The 17150-nt window shown below is 43.4% G+C and overlaps 1 protein-coding gene across 2 annotated transcripts in view; it reads left to right on the forward strand.

Moving 5' to 3' along the window:
- The window catches only part of LOC111861806, a 322342-nt gene that overhangs the window by 120751 nt on the left and 184441 nt on the right, over positions 1-17150 (forward strand). The gene's annotated exons all lie outside the window — the stretch shown is intronic.

Genomic DNA, 17150 nt, shown 5'->3' on the forward strand with positions numbered 1-17150 from the left:
AGTTCGAGGACATTTTCCTGATGTAGATAGGCTAGTTTCAAACGGAAAGAAAATATTCATCAAGGCCCCTCTTCGAGTGCAGAAATTTAAACAAGAAGCTCCTCTACTGCCACTTCCTCCACAGCCTGTCGTCACACGGTGGGGGACAGGGTTGGATGCTGTGGCATATTATTGTGAAAATTACACAGCCATTGAGAAAATGTTTAATTGCTTTGACAGCAGTGAGTCAACATCAATTAAAGCTGTCAAGGACTTATTCTCTACCACTCTAGCACAAAATCTGGCATACATAAAGTCAAACTTCTGTTCAATTTCAGGTGCAATAACTCGCCTGGAATTTGTAGGGACTGAACTCTGTGATGCGTTGGACACTGTAAAGAGCATTGAGAATGAACTAAACCGAACTCGTGGTGAAATAAGTGACAGGATTAAAACCAAAATAGAAAGTGTTCTTCATCGGAATGCTGGTTATTCAACATTATGCAAGATTGCAGATATACTTTCCGGTAAACTAGCAACATTCGAAGATGATACAGAACTGTCACCAAACGACTTGACATTCTTCAAATATGCTCCTGTCACATCATGTGATGTGGAACGAAGTTTTTCCAAATACAAAACTATCCTTAGTGATAATTGGCGATCTTTTAATTTGAAAATTTGAAAATGTATGTAGTTATAAACTGCAATTGTAATAGCGAAAATTGAGACGTGAATAGCTTGTTCTTTTAAATGGTGTTTTTAGATAACAGAGTTAAGTTAGTGTTCATACCATGTGCACCAGTGTTTGTCTAAAATATGAAAGCAAATATCAGTATTAAAAAGAAAACAATGAATGGTTTAATCCAGTACGAAATGTCGAAATTCCATCAGTTTTCTTTCCTTCAGAGACATAATAGGGCTAATTTGGTAAGTAGGACCTACTATCATATATTCATCATCTTTATTCTTAAACTCTAGTAAAAGTTGTAATTAAAATTGTGAAACTTTATGTCCCATTTAATATTTAAGGTCATATTTTACACTTTTTAGGTCATATTTGACATAATTTTGGGTCATAAGTGCATGCATATATTTATAGTTTTTAGGTCATAAAAATCCGGGCCCTAATGATTATATTACGTCGAAAATAATACGCCAGGGAAACTGAATGCGTGCTTACTCCTTGGCCCTAGGAACATTCTTCACCACGAGGGATGCTCAGTCTCTGTTGTTTACCTTCTACCTCCATATGTTCACCTTAAGTACTCGTAAATCATTCTCTGCATCTACAAGTTTTCTCAGTCTTTGCGGTCGCCTCTCTCTTCCATTTTCTGGCTTGCTTTGGAGCTTATCTTTGCTGTCGTTTCTTTTCATCCAACTTAACGAGATCTCCCAGCCACTTCTTTGGATTGCTGCTACCAGATCAGGGGGTCATATCTTGGCTATCCCGAATTGTGTACGTGTTTCTGTCCAGTGATTATAATAATTGCAAATTTATAGCCTACATCGCATTGGTGCATTCTCTCTCCTCGTCCTTTTAATCGGATCAGAGAGATTTACGTGTGTTCAAATCTCCCTGTGTTCTCCCTTCCTTTTATCCCTTCCAGTTCGCGGATAAATGTAATCTCCTAAGCGCACTTGACAGAGGCACCCCCCCCCCCGCACTGATATGTCCCGATGGCAAAAAGAACATGTTACAACAGTGGATCTAAACAACTCGTAGGGTAAATGTGGCTTAACCGTCTGAAGCCCGAATTGGGGATGGGGGGGGGTAAGAATCTATATCTCCGATTTCAAAGGTTCCCAGGCAGTGCCCGCTCGACCTTCTGGTAAAGGGTATTCATGTCATGGGAATTACTTTTTTTGTGACGTTGGAAGGGCTACGTTACAGTGAAATTTGATCCAACAATGGGAGGGCTGCATGTGAGGCATTCAGTGCAACGTGGAATTTGGGTACCAACTCAGCATTTGCTCTAGGACCGAGGAAAACTACGGAAAACCTTGGTCGAGTTGGCCCGTCGCAGGACCTTCCGGATGCAAACTGACTTCTAGCCAGCAGCCCGGCAATAAACACGCGAACCCTAACATTAGACCCTGTCTGTGCTGTTGCTTTACTGGAAAGGGAAGTGTACAAGTTCGTTTTTACAGATATTTCTCCTTGTGTGCCCACTTTGTGTGAACACCGAACAGTTGTGTGTAACTTTTGCGAAGAGAATGTATGTCTGTACGCATATACAGACATGTGTGTTTGTGATTATTTGAATGTATATTATGGGGGGGAGAGGGGAGCGGATGTTGTGTGAGGTCTGCTGCTCATCCAGTAACAGAGAACTGTTTTGTCCAGCGTAGGGAATTGGTCGGTGTGGCCGTCGACGGACACGTTCTGGGAAGCTTTGAGATTTCTGTTTGCCTCTAAAGAGATCTGTTTCTGTAATGTTTGTTCGGGGGGGGGTAGAATGACGTATGGATTGAGACTGATAATGACCGATTTAAGCTAATGCCGAGCGGATTGTCTTGCAGATGTTTATAGTGACCCAGTGCCTGAATCTGCCTTTTCGCGGGTTACCGACTTCTGGTACAGTGCCCTCGCTAACCTCTTGAACTGACCTTTATTGACGACATTCCCGTTTGTTCGTGTAAGGTTGCAATTGGTGTTTGCCTCGGTAATTTCGTTATTATCCTGAGGACTTTATTTTCAAATGTCCGTAATTTATTTGTGTGAGTGTTGGCAGCGCCGGTCACGGTAGCCGAGTGGTCTAAGGCATGTACTATCTTCGCTCGCTTGGAAACCGGGATCGTGGGTTCGAATCCCACTCAAGGCATGGATGTTTAGTTTGTGTGTGCGCGTTTCTCTGTGTTTGTGTACAGGTAGAGGCCTTGCGACGAGCTGATCACCCGCCCAAGAATTCCTGCTGAATGTATAAGATCTAGAAAGACCGAAGTGAACGGAGAAGTTCATGGAGGTAGGCCTAGGCCCACTGGGGCTGTAGTGCCAAGGAAAAAAAAGTGTTGGCATCATAGCCCCACGCGGGGGAGGCATATGGCAATATGGAACGGAGGAGTGATTTATAAATTACCGACGCTAAATTAATGTCAGTGGTGGAGGATTTATTTAATATAGGGTACAGTTGCCTGAGTCTGTAATTAGCTTTGCGCAAAATACAGGATATGTGGGTACGGTAGGTTAATTTTGAGTCAAGTGTAACACCAAGATACTTTGTTTCCTTAGTCCAAGATATGGTTTTGTTAAAAATCTTTACTTGATGCGTACTGCAGCCATAATGTCGCAGTCGTTTAGAAAAGAGTGTAATTGTGCACTTTTTTGCATTAATATGTATTCTCCACTTCCGGAACCATGGTTCTAAGAGGCGTATGGCAGAGTTTAACTTTCTGACTGCTATATCTATGCTGCCTGACCGAACACTAATATTCGTGTCATCAGCATAGACCGATATGGCTATGTTGGAGTCATTTTCAATTGAAGGAATGTCATTAATATAAATATTGAAGAGTGTGGGTCCAAGTAAGCTGCCCTGAGGCACTCCGGCCTGAATGGGGCGTAGGTTTGAATAATAGTTTTTGTGCATTACAAAAAAGAATCGATTCTGGAGGTAGTTATGTATTATATGAATGAAGTGAGGTGGAATTTTGGCCGAAATGAGTTTAGCAATCATCCCGGTGTTCCAGACCTTGTCGAATGCTCGTTCAATATCCAGGAATAACGTTACTGTAGCTTTGTTATTGTTGAAACCGTGCGTAATGCGCTCCACATTCCTTAACAACGCATGTGTTGTGGAGTGACCTCTTTTAAAACCGTATTGGTCATTTCTGATAGCTTGCAGCTTCCTAAGTTCAAAGTTTAGTCTTTTTTTATTTTCTCAAACAGTTTACTTAAAGAATTTAGTAGGTTTAATGGTCTATAATTCAGTGGGGACGTGTGGTATTTACCTGGTTTCCGAACCAAAACAATTTTAGCATCTTTCCATTGTGTAGGAAAATAATTTATACAAGTGATGTATTAAATATTTTGGCAAGAAAAGAAGTAAAACTATCCCTGTAACAGGCCGAGGAAGTCCATAGAGTTGTGAGACGTCGAGGCTCCCACATTTTCTCTAGACAGTCTGCTCACAGATGGCGGTGAGATTTCCAGCCGGCTGCCCTTAACCCCCCAAGAAGTGTCCTGGTACTCATTTCTGTTAGGGGCTGAGTCGACCTCAGGGTCATAGTGCGGCTGGAGGGATTAGGTCAATTGAAAAAGAATCAAATAACCTCATTGGGAATCGAACCCGCGACCAAAACATTTTTCCAATAAATTTGAGAACTAGCCACAGCAGATGTTGAAGTATTATATTCTGTATCCCGTCAGGCCCTGCTGCTTTGCGTCGTTCGAGGTGGCGGACAATCCAAGCAACTTCAGAATGATTTGTAGCCCTCACCCGGTCTTTCAATGGCTGTTTAAGGAAGTTATTCACTGCCTGTTCAGTGCTAGCTGTAAAGGTTCTTTCAGCATCTGAATTTATAGAGAGAATTTGTTCCAAGGTATCGGAAAATGCGTTTACTTTTTCCTGGATTTCGGTCACAGTTTTCCCATTAATGGTAAGGGGTGGGATGTTAGAATTTGTGTTTGTTAAACTTTTAGTTATCCTCCAGGTTTCTCTCATGTTATTGGTGTCCAGCCCTTGTAAAGTTTTCTGCCAGGTGTTCGATAATTGTTCTTTGATTGCCCAATCTATTTGCTCTTTTAAAGAATTAATGAGACGGCGAAGAGTAATGTCATGGGTCCTTTGCCATTGCGTCCGGAGCCTGTTCCTTTTTTGAATGCGACTACATGTAGATGTTTGTAATTTGCGTTCATTCGAAAGTTCCTTCCAACGGTACAGCGTAGATAGTGGCTCTGTTGTGGGTGTCTGTAAGGTGCTTAACCGCTACATCAATCTCTCTCTTTGAGCAGTTCACCTCTAAGTACTGAGCATTGAGATTGCTTACTAAGCAATTTTGAAAAAGTTTCCAGCTTCGTGGTAGGTAAAATTGGGTTTAATTTCGTGAACCTCAAATGGGCCAGGCTTAGTCAGTAAAACGGGGCCGTGATCGGATGTGGAGAGGCTCCCTAAGGTGTGTGCTGAGTGACTTGAGAGTTACGTTATTGACGATGGCGAAGTCAAGGATTTCCGCCCCTGCGGGATGAAGCCCGAAGTTCATCAACATAGTATATAAAAACCCAGTCCGTACCTCACAGGAAACACATTACGTCTCCGCTACAGAGCCCAACCGGTTAACGCTGTTTGTTGTGAGAATCAGACGGAGCACATTTTGTGGGAAAAACATAGTGTTTGAGTGTTACAGAACATGATGCCGTGCTGTAAAGCAGCATTTCGCAAAGTGGGAGCCACAAACCCTCGAGGGGCCGTTAAGCTTTCTCTCGTAGTCACCATAAATGGATCAGTAACGATGATATGAGATTATTTCAATCCTGAAAAGACAGATTGGATTAAACTCTTACAATTTAATGGATAAAAAGAATGGCATTACGTAGTAGCAGAATCCGATGTATGACATCACAATCCTGTTAGACAACGTGACCCTCATCTGGGTATGCCGCCCTTCGTATCCCGGATGTACTTACTAGCATACGAACATATGGCAGTACGTCAGTAAGTGAAACTGTAAGACTCGCTGAGACTTAGTAGCCTTCCCTCATTTACAGTACACCCGGAAGGTCTGCTTCGGCATGCAGTGGAAACGCACATACAGTGTGAAGTTGTGTGTCTTGGGCTTAGCAAGAACAATTGTATATACAGGAACATAGATTTACGTATATATGAGAGTGCGAAATGCAAAATTACGAGGGAGAATCAGTAAATATTTCACAGTTGCAAGTAAAACAGCATTAACGGACGTAATAGGTTTTCTATGTGTGTCACTAGGTAGCAGCAGAGTCCAGCTTCATGACAGTCTACGTAGCAGACGCGTATCTACATGTTCAGAGGCTGGTTTCAGTAGTCAAAATGACAGTGCTAGTGGACTGTACTACTAAAGAGCAGCCTTTTGTTGTGCTTTTTGTGGGCAAAAAATCTCAGTGCGAAGGATATTCATAAAGAAATGTTTCCTGTTTACGGTGGGAAGTGTTTGTAATGTAAAGCGGTTCACAACTGGGTCGAGAAACGTTGCAAAAGTTTCGCTGATGACGTTGAAACGGAGGTGCGGAAGTGGCTGAGACAGCAGTCAGAAGACTTCTGTGCTGCGGGTTTCGACGCACTGGTAAAGCGATGGGACAAGTGTACCAGTGTTGGTGGAGGATATGCCGAGAAATATGTTTCCCTCCCCCAGGAATATCTCATGTTTTACGTTTTATATCCATTTGTGACCTATTTACTGACTCTCCCTCATATTACAAGAGTTGGAACTAATGAACACACAGCTCAACAAACACAATACACACACGAAAGTTAGAGATTATTTATGTTTGGGCAAGCACTGCCAGCTTCATACTCGCGTCATGTAAGACTAAGTCGGATGTGAGTTAATTTATAATTTCTGTCTGCATTATATATACATATATTCCCGTAACTCAACACATCGCTACTTGCAGTCCGGATTTATGCACTTCACTTCGTGGTGACTGTAGAACAGTCTAAACTTGTGGCGGATAATACGAGTAGCAAATAAAAACAGAAAATACTCTGTACTGTAAGTTTTTGTGCAAGTTGATCGCATGGCTTCGAATTTAACGGAGAAAATACTGCATAGAAATCATAGTCCCTTATCATTAATTACTTCCTAAAATGGCAGTATCACATTTTCAGTCAATTTTTAGATTGAGGGAAATGTCTTAATGTTTTCTGCACACCAAAGGAGCCCCAGACTAAGAGTATGGAGACGGAGGGGTAAATATAGACGCACCCGCCAGTAAAAGGACAGCGGTTTCAAAAATTTGATGACTTCTTGCTGCCAGTATACCAACATGTTGAACTTGTGAGCTTCTTAGGTGGAAATGGGGGTAACAACCTCAGGATTGTTACGAAAAGTTAGAACCGAGAAGGTTTGCCTCACGGTCACGCTGTATATTTGTATTCTGAAGGCTCTGAGTTCGATTATCGGTCGGAACAACGGTCATCCTAAGAGAACTTTACTCGTTTTCATCATTCTCTCTAGGGAGATGCTGGGATGGTACCTCTAATAGGCCACGACCGCTTCCTTCCTGTCCCGTTTCGATTCATCAGTCATCATAGAAAATCAAAGTTGTGCTGTGTAGTAGGGATACCGAGAGCGTCGTTAAACAACCCACAGTAAATACTGCATAGGGTTTCTGGACTCGTTACTTGGCGTGACCTAAACAGCGGAATTTCTCTCCTTCCGCATTTGCTATCAGAAAAGGGGGCATGCAATAGAGCAGTTGCTACAAGCCGGAAGGTCGCGGGATCGAATACCGATGAGGTCATTGAAATTTTTTCAATTGACCTAATCCTTCCAGCCGCACTATGGCCCTGGGGTCGATTCAGCCCCTAACAGAAATGAGTACCAGGAATCTTCCTGTGGGTAAAGGGCGACCGGAGCGTAAGGCTGACCTCACTGCTATCTGTGAGCCGATTGTCTAGCAAATGTGAGAGCCTCGACGTCTCACAACCCCATGGGCCTCCACGGCTTGTTACAGGGATGGCTTTACTTGTACTTACTGTCGGTGAATTTTTGTGCGTTGCCACGCTCAAGAGAATGCGCAGGCTCTGTAAAGCCTGTACTGACAGAGGACCTTTGTGAAGTGCAAATGGAAGAATTTTCAGTAACATGTTATATGTACGAAATGTACAGTTGACGAAAAGCCAAGCATATTCATAATAGACAAACCCATCTCCTCAGAGAGGAAAATAACACAAGGGCTATTACCGCAGAAGTTCGGTTAAAACATCTCTGGTCGTGAGTCTCAAGGGGCAGTCAATTTGGTCGAGTCCGCTAACAGACATAGGGCTGTAGAGGGTATATGGGTTATAACAGAGTCATAGTTACAGTGCGTCACCCTCCCTTCCTCACCAGAATAATTGCAACCACTGCCCCGCTATTGTCACGGTTCCCATTGCCAAGGTCTAGGAAGTCTCCCCCTTCTGCCCGTTTTGTCGTGCCGTTTCCAGAAACAATCGATACGCGTTTCAACTGTTAACCCCGCTCATGATTTGTTTCACGAAGAGTTGCTCCTCCCTGGGATCCGTGGTTTTTGAGACTGTCTCGGGTACTACAATAATTACTCTATCTAAAACTTTGATTATGACAACCGAGCGAGCCAATTACAGAACTTGCGCTTGCAAGGAAATAACGCTCCCCCGAGTCGGAATTACCCCCAGCAACTGGAATTAAACTGAAATGGGTTATGGAGCAGCAGCAAGTGGCTCTGTCTGCGCGAAAATTCTCTTGCGTGATAACATAAGCCAGTGGTTCTCAAAATGTGGGCTGCGGCCCGCGTGGCAAACTTGTACACGGCGAAACTGAATCGGAATTTGGATTTCTCGCTAGTGCGGACTTGTCGGGTAGTGACGACGTGTAGTTTGGAGAGATTCCGACGTTTCTGATGTATATATCATCTCGTCTGTATTTATATTGATTTTGGTCTGTCATTCTACGTTGTCTCTATAAAAATTGTCATCTACACGAATCGTAAGTCCAAAACCCCTCCTGGAATTCTTTCCGTTCTTATACAGGGCCAGAATGACTTCTGGGATTGCTTCCGTGTTATACAGGTTCCTAACGACTCCTGCAATTGTTTCCGTATTATACAGGTTCATAACGGCTAATCCGATTGTCTCCGTCTTATACAAGTTAATGCCTTCTGGAATTCTTTCCTTTCTTATGCAGGGCCATAGTGACTACTGGGATTGCTTACGTCTTATACAGGTTTCTAACGAAGCCCGTAATTATTTCCGTCTTATACAGGTTCGTAACCTTTTCTGGAATTCTTCCTGTTCATGTGCAGGTTCTTACGCATGTTCGTAACGACTCCTGGAATTGTTTTCCTCTTATGCAAGTCCATAATGCCTTCCGGAATCGTTTCCGTCTTATCCAGGCTCATGACGTCTTCTGGAGGTGTTTACGTCTATACAGGCCAATGAAGGAAAAGTTTCCAGTCTCTTCTCTCTTACCCTAATCTTTCCTTTATGATCCTGGCCGGCTATTCCCACTTTCCCTGATGTCCTGCAATGTTTGAAGAAGCTCTCTTGCACTTGGTCATCTCATAGGACTCTTTCCTTTGAATTATAACTGTAATGCCTATCTCCAGATCATTGCTCTTTCTGGGAAATGAGTTGACAGCTTCACAGTTTTGGGTTTCGCAATAGAAACCCCAACAATTGTATAGCTTAATTTGAAAATCATTTCCCTCTTCCACGTACTTTTCTCTACTTCTCTTCATGCTTGATGTTAAGACCTGGTCTCTGGGACGTGAGTGCAATTCAAGTTGTTTCTACGCTTAGTTAAGTACCGCACCGTGAAGGCGTGGGGCGGGGAGTGGAGGTATACACTTTTGTATTTGTTTCCCTTTGATGATACGACACTCAGTATCAGCACAGCGACGTGTGGTAAGGACGAGTGTTGAATGATGAACTGGCAAGAACTCGAAATAAATGGATCGTGATCGATTTAAAGATATCCCAGCATTCGGCGGGGGGAAATGGGTAAAAACACGAAATCCCCAGCGGTACGTGTATATAGCTGGTGTCTCTGTCGTGACTCGAACCAGTCACCTACCGAATATAGATGAAAGGCGTTACTGCCTGAGCCGAATTGCTCGGCATGGAGGTGTAGCTCCACATATTCGTAACTTGCGTAACTGTTCCTCGTTGCGAGTCTGTAGGTAGAGCGGGGACGGCGGAACCACAAGCAGTCAACTGCAAGGGTCGGAGCAGGTTTTCGATTTTTCATTAATCACTAGCAGCGAGCAGCCACGGTGCGCCTTCCCTTGGAATTAGAGCTCGCAGCGACATGGGCGCCGCAAGTTCACTCCATATTGCAACTTAACTGTTAAATGGGAATATCGGCATGTCATTTGTCACCTGGTCGCGGAAATATGTTTGTAATAATTCTCACTGTGAGGGGAAAATCCTGTGAAAGTCCCCTACAATTTTATCGGTTGCGCAAGTCTGCCGAACTGACAAGGTAATTTTGATAAGTTATTTGCGTGGAAGAATGGATTATGTGTACATTTCGGAAGCATTTGATAACTCGAAGTGCAGCTTGTTTGGCGATGTGATCCTCCGAAACGTCGGATTCTCTCCGAACCAGACACCACATACGAGTATATCCTTCTCACAGATGCCTCCATGAGTACCTCGTAGTAATAGGGGCATGCGATAGCGTAGTTGGTTGAGGCACTATGCTACAAGTCGGAAGGTCGCGGGTTAGGTTCCCGATCAGGTCATTGGATTTTTCAAAGCGTAAAGCTGACCTCACCACCATCTGTGAGCCGATTGTCTAGAAAATGTGGGAGCCTCGACGTCTCACAACCCTATGGGCCTGCACGGCCTGTTACGGGGATAGATTTACCTTTTTTACCCTGAACTGACTAATGATCAGCAATTTTGCTTAGTAGGTAATATATATAACCCATATTACGGAGGTCTCCAGTTCGATTCTGGGCTACGATACGTCGTTAAAAAAATAACCAGTGCCCCCTCGTCAATCATCATACCATTTGAGAATATATTGTCACATAGTATGAGTGACCATAGACGGGGCAAGGATTTGATATTGGATTTATTGACCACTTTAGCATACAACTCGTAATTACACTTAATTATAGCGCCATCGCTGATCTCCATAATTTACAAATCACTGTCACACATGCTAAGTATTTTCCAGACTGCAGTGTCTCTACTAGACGTTTCCCGATAACGCCTTCTAACAATATGCCTCTGCTTCCTTGCTCAAGTCCTCTCTGAACAGCAACAACTTAACTATTCTTGTTTCAGTTGTCCTTATGATATCTCGCCACGAACCACATAAAAACACCGTTTCTTTGTTGCATTCGTAACCTTTGCCGCGGGAACGTGTTGAACCGTTCCATAGCAGTGCTTATTAAGCAAGGATAGACATGTTTGAGTATGTGCGAATACTGGAATTACGTTGTATGTAGGATCCTGTACATTTGTGATGATGACGTGACGGTATGCGTCACGAACTGCCCATGACGTAACTTCGTTCCCACAGCCCAAGTACTGAGGGTGTCGCGAAATAAGCAACGGAGACATGCAGACTGTCCGGCACAGTATTTGATGTGGCGATGTTTTTGTTTCGCAGTCTCGTGTCTGGATGCATCAAAACAACAAGCAAAAGACAAATAAAGGATCGCAGACAAAAGCTAGGGCACCATTTTGCCTCGCTTATATTCCCTTCCGTCTTGGCATTACTCATCCTCCTTGTCTAACATTAATCTCTTTCTCCTTCATTATCTTTTTCTCCGGTACCTGTCTTTCCTTTCTCGCGCACTACGAGAATTAAAATCTCGTCTCGGCATCTGTTCTCCCCCCCCCCCCCCGCAAACAGCTGATTATTAATGTTTCTGTCCACAGGCAGAGAAATATCTGTCAGGAAGCGACAAGAAAACTGCAACATCTGGCTTGATGTTCTGAGTGCTTATGCCGCTGTAAGGAAGTGTTTCCCAGTCATTTTGACATGACGCCCCCTTTCTTCTTCGCGAAATCCTCACGCTACCCCCCTCCAATTTTTTAAACTAAAATGATCGTAACGTTTTCCACTAGTGCTTAAAAGTAATTTTTTTCCCGGCTCAACTGACTTGTAATTACTGTGGGCCAAAACTGTGAGTAAAAAATTTCTAATTTATAAATTAAAATTTCAAATTTAAAAACTAAAATCCTGCGCTGTGCTCTTTCTTTAGCGATGCTTAATGCCAGCTGACTCCATGGAGCCGACTCCTTTTTGAGAAACGCCAGTTTTGCAGGTCCTCAAAAATCCCCAAACAATTCATGAAACAGGAAGATTCATTACCGTGTTCACAAGAGCCCTCCACTGGTCCCTATCCTCAGCCAGCTCAGTCCTATCTCTCTAGTCAATACTGTCGACAAATGTTGTCTGATGTATTTATTTTTTATGTATCTTGATTAACAATTTTATCGGTTGCTCAGGGAACGGACATTGAACTGCGGCTGAATTTTCCTTACAAATTATTTCTCATGGCCTCGCGGTCCCCTGCAACGCCGTCACGCCCACAGATTGGGAACCAGTGTTTCAGAGCAACCCGATCATCTTAGCCAGATCAGCCAGCGTTAGCTTCTCAAGACAAGTATCTGCTCTTTAGACTTGGAAGTGGTCGAGACCTATTTTACACAGAAATTTGGCTCAGGCGGTAATGATTTATATTTGTATTCAGAAGTTACACGGTTTGGATCTCCGATTATTATATTTTTAGTGCAGTTGTGCGTAGATTTGCTCAGCAAAATGCGGGATTAGTACCTTGAATTAGGCAACGACCACTTCCAATTCCTTTCGATTTCAACATTCATCTGCAACCCATTTCACGCTACTGACTGCTTCGTGACACAAACCGCGGCCGTGATTGTATTTTGGTCCGGGTTGACATTTTCCTGTACGCTTTTGCTTGTAGAGTCACTGTCTGAGTATTATAAATGTTCTGAATATACGCTTTCTTGTTACGCTCTGAATATTACGTTGCATGGGACCTTTCCCTTTGTCGACGTTTCGAGTTCGAACAAGAAAAGAATGGAAAGTTGAAAAAAAGTGCGAGAGAAATATAACATGAAAAGGGAAGAAGGATTAACACAGACCTAAAAGCCCACTTTTTTTTTTTTTGCCTTTAATTTCAAGCGGTTGCTGCTGGCCAGCGCAGACACACTGTACACACGGACAGTTCTTCCTGCCTCACTCTCAGAAGCAAATTTGCAAGTTTCAAGCCAGGACGTGCATCTCGAATCCAGAAATCAGAATGCGAAGTTCTCTCTTCTCTATATCTTGCAGTTGCTGTAACTTGCTAACCCACGTACCTAACTGCATAACTTAGCTACTTCCTGATCAACAACGTGTTAACTAAGTAACTATGTCATTAACTTCCTACCCAGCAAACTAACCAAGTAACTCATACTTAATTAATTAACGATCTACCTAAATAACTAAACGCCTATCGCAGTGGCCGCACGGTCTAAGACATGAATGGTCTTCGAACGCTGGGAACGTGGGTTCGATTCTCACTAAAGACATCGATGTCTGTGTGTGTTGTTCTGTGGGTAGGTACTGGCCTTGCGACGGGCTGATCCCCCGTCCAATGAGTTCTACCGTCTGTATATGGATTAAAAAACGAAAAAGCGGCCAATTTCCAACAAAGGCTGTAGAGCTATAGATATATAATTACAGACTAACTTAACTACCTACGTAACTATTTAATTAGTTAACTACTCAAGTACAACTAAACGACGACCTAAGTAACTACCTACCTAATTAAACTCGAAACTATTCAAGTAATTAGCTATCTGCCCACTTATAAACTTATCTAGTACATAATCAGTTACCCACTGAAATGACTGAATACCTAACTCGTTGAACCAAACACCTTCAGAAGATCCGTAAAGAAATTTATCATCTTACATGAAACTCGAATGCTCATTGTCGTGTCCACAAGAACCCGCCACTCGACCCTATCCCGGGCCAGATGAATCCAGTCCACGTCCTCGCACCGTGTTTAAGATGCACCTGGATATTATCCTTCGGCGTGCACCTGCGTCGTCGCGTATGCAACGCAACTTTCTGTGACGGAACACACAGGTGCACTGTCTGGGCAGAATGCAGAGACTTTATATATAAGAATTCAGCCCGTACCTCACAGGAAACATATTACGTCTCAGCTAAAGAGACCAACCGGTTAATGCTGTTTGGGGAAACAGTCGCTGTTTATTGTGAGAACCATACGGAACACACAAAAAGACTGTGTGGGGCAGAATGATGAGTCTTTGTGAATGTTAAAGCAGGTGGTACATATGGTTACCGCTGTGGCTGAAAGGAGTGAATGTGGAAATGTGCACTTCATCATTCGGCTGCTGTCGTTAGAGTGGATGGATCTTGGGGCTTCAGTAGGTGCAGAGACTTGAGGCCTGGAATGAAATGATACACAGGCGCGTCTGTCGGTTCCCTCGATACCCATTTGTTGGGGTTTATTTTTCAATAAATTGAAAGTAAATACGAACTGAAGGGAAGGAGGACCCGTGAATTAGGTTCTGCTTTACGACATCTCTGTACACTTTGCATATAAATTGGCCCTTTGAAATTTATATGGGTATGGGAGAAAAATTGTCATGAATATAAGTAGGGTTGTGTCTGCCTGTCTGTATATGTCTCTCTCTCACGGCCTGAGTTCCTGGCCCGCCGGCGACGGTTTGCATTTGAAATGTCGTTACGTGGTGAAGTCACATGCTTCTGTGTGTGAATATTATTGCTTCCAGACAAGATTTTGTGTATACTCTTTCAACATGATCGATTCACCCTATCCGTTTGCTGTATTTGTATTCCAAATACATTTAAATTTCATGAAACCTGGGGGTATATTTTCTTGTCGCCTAACTCATATCGGGTTTATCACATTTGTATTCATACTGTGGCATGTCTGCTGAAAGCCAGAATTGTGAAGCCAGCAGAGACTGCCGTTGCTAGGAAACGGCTCTTTAAACACGCTCGTAGCTAGGCGGTGGTTCAGTATCTGTGACGTTATAGCCGCGACAGACACGCACGCACAAATAGAAAGGAACCGACAACAGTCTGACAGTAACAAAAATCTGGTCTTGAGCTCAAGATGGGGGCTTGACACCAAGACAGACTGGTCGACTGACCGTCGAACGTAACTTGACTTTGACATTAGCGAGTGGTCTGCAAGCAGACAGTCAAGTTCTGTAGAAGCCGCATGCGGGAGTGAATGTATAGATCCACGCATTCTTGACCTCGGCACTAGGAGGAGGTGAGTGGTCACCTTCACGCCCCGGCCGCTTTACCCCCAGGAAAAGTGCCCCAGTGCTCATTTGATATCACGATGAGTGGGCCCCAGAGCCACAGTATGAATATAAATGTGATGAACCCGATATGAGTTAGGCGACAAGAAAATATACCCCCAGGTTTCATGAAATTTAAATGTATTTGGAATACAAATACAGCAAACGGATAGGGTGAATCGATCATATTGAAACAGTATGCACAAAATCTTGTCTGGAAGCAATAATATTCACACTCTATGGGGGAGAGAAAAACCTTGCCCCTACCGGTACTCAAACCCCGACCCATCATTCGTCTGTGCAACCAAAACAATTCCTTTCTCTACACGATTTAAACCTGAGAAAGGCAACATATTCTTCCGAAACATTGGTACCGACGTACAAGATTCCACGGTGTCAATCTATAAAACGGCAATTCTAGGTACTGGGTTTGAATCCAAGCTGGAACACCAGGTATTCTGACTGATAATTTTCGTGGTTTTAATACGAGTAAGTCACTCCAGGAAAATGCCGAGATATTTTCTTGATTAGCCTGCTACCGTTTCCTTCTAGATCCCTTCCAATTCAGTTGTTATCCTTCATGAAGTGTGGCTGCGCATTGTCTAGCCACATAACACTCCACAGGAATATCACGTAAAGCTGCTCCAAACGGAATGTTTTTTCCTTCTATTCTTGCACTGAATATCCTCATTGGTCGGCTGAGTGGCTTTCCGTCCAGTTTCCCCCAATCCTTGCTCCTGAAATAACAGAGCATTCTATTCTGTTCCATTAGGAGAGTTCCAGGGGCGCGTTCAGAATTAAATTGCAGTTAAATGTTGTGTTAGATGCGGTCCATTGCCAGAATAAACGCACGCGGTTCCACGTAATTGAATCGGTCATCGGAACAAACGGCTAAACCAACAGAACTTGTGTCGTCCTCTTACAATCAGGGGCCAAGGTTCAGGGCAGCGCCCATTTGTACTCGGATACAGTCTCGTGCCGGCTTCAGAATCTCTGCCGGTTATGAAGAGCTTTCTAAGCGCGAGATTCATTGTTACGCAATTTCTGATTACCATAGAAACGTATTGTCGTGCGTTAACAGGCACAGTGATCGTAAGTTATGTCAAAGGTCACTAAATAATGACAATTATTTTGTGTAAGTGTATCGTGTGTATTCTGAGAGTATCGATAATACTTGATATGTATAAATGAAGTGTGTTATGTTGTAGCATGTGGACCCGTTACTGAGTAACGGCTTCGCGAAAATATTCCCACGGAAACAAGTGAACAACAGTGAGGAGCGGTGTTTTCTACGCAGTCCGTACCGAGGTGTTATAGGCAGGATAGTTACGGAAATTGGAGTCAGTCAGAGGAGTAGGAGGTTGCTGTGAGATGGTCGCCAGCCTGCGCGTTAGTAGTGCTGTCCGGTGCAGGGAAGTGAAGAGTTGGTTGGTGAGTTGGAGTTAGAGAACTGCAGTTCAGGCGTGAGCTGTTCCTGTTAGACGCTGGTAGCTGAGGCACGGGGATAGTTCGGGAACCCAAAGCAAAGGGAAAGTCCGCCGATGAAAGCCGCTGCCAGACAACGATTGATAAAGACACAGTTGACGGAAAAGAGTTAGTACGTGTTGTAGTGAACTACTGAGTGTATGAATTAGCGATAGCGCTGTAGTTACGTTCTGTAAGTGTTCAATCAATTTATTTACTAATCGAAACCACCTCTGCAGTCACTCATGCACTTGAATTTATTATACAAATGGAATTGTGTATGATTGAATACTTGTGAAAATTGTGTGAGTTGGCGTAAATATCAACCTCGACGTATCACTCGATAAAATTTAGATTGCAAAGGAACACGGAAGAAAGAAATGGAAGTTGTTAATACGAAAGCCTATATATCAAATGATGAGGCTTCCCGTTGATTTTTCAACGGGCGTTACCTTGTAAAAGTTACGTTAAAGTGAAATTAAAAGTTGTCACTGTGATTTAGTACAAGTATTAAAAGATTGGAGGTATATCTCCATGCATTCTTAGTCTCAGCTGATGAAAGCTGAGTGGTCAGTTTCATACCCTGGTCTACATTCTGTAGGAGGTTAGGTGGGCCCCAGAGCTGGTTCGGACCCTCCCCCATTGCTTGCCTCATGCTGTTTTCCTTATTCTTCTACCCTGAAGATGGAGGGAGGACATTCCTCCAAATATCGGTCA

This window comes from Cryptotermes secundus, unplaced genomic scaffold (assembly GCF_002891405.2).
Source record: "Cryptotermes secundus unplaced genomic scaffold, Csec_1.0 scaffold620, whole genome shotgun sequence".
Taxonomy (NCBI): domain Eukaryota; kingdom Metazoa; phylum Arthropoda; class Insecta; order Blattodea; family Kalotermitidae; genus Cryptotermes; species Cryptotermes secundus.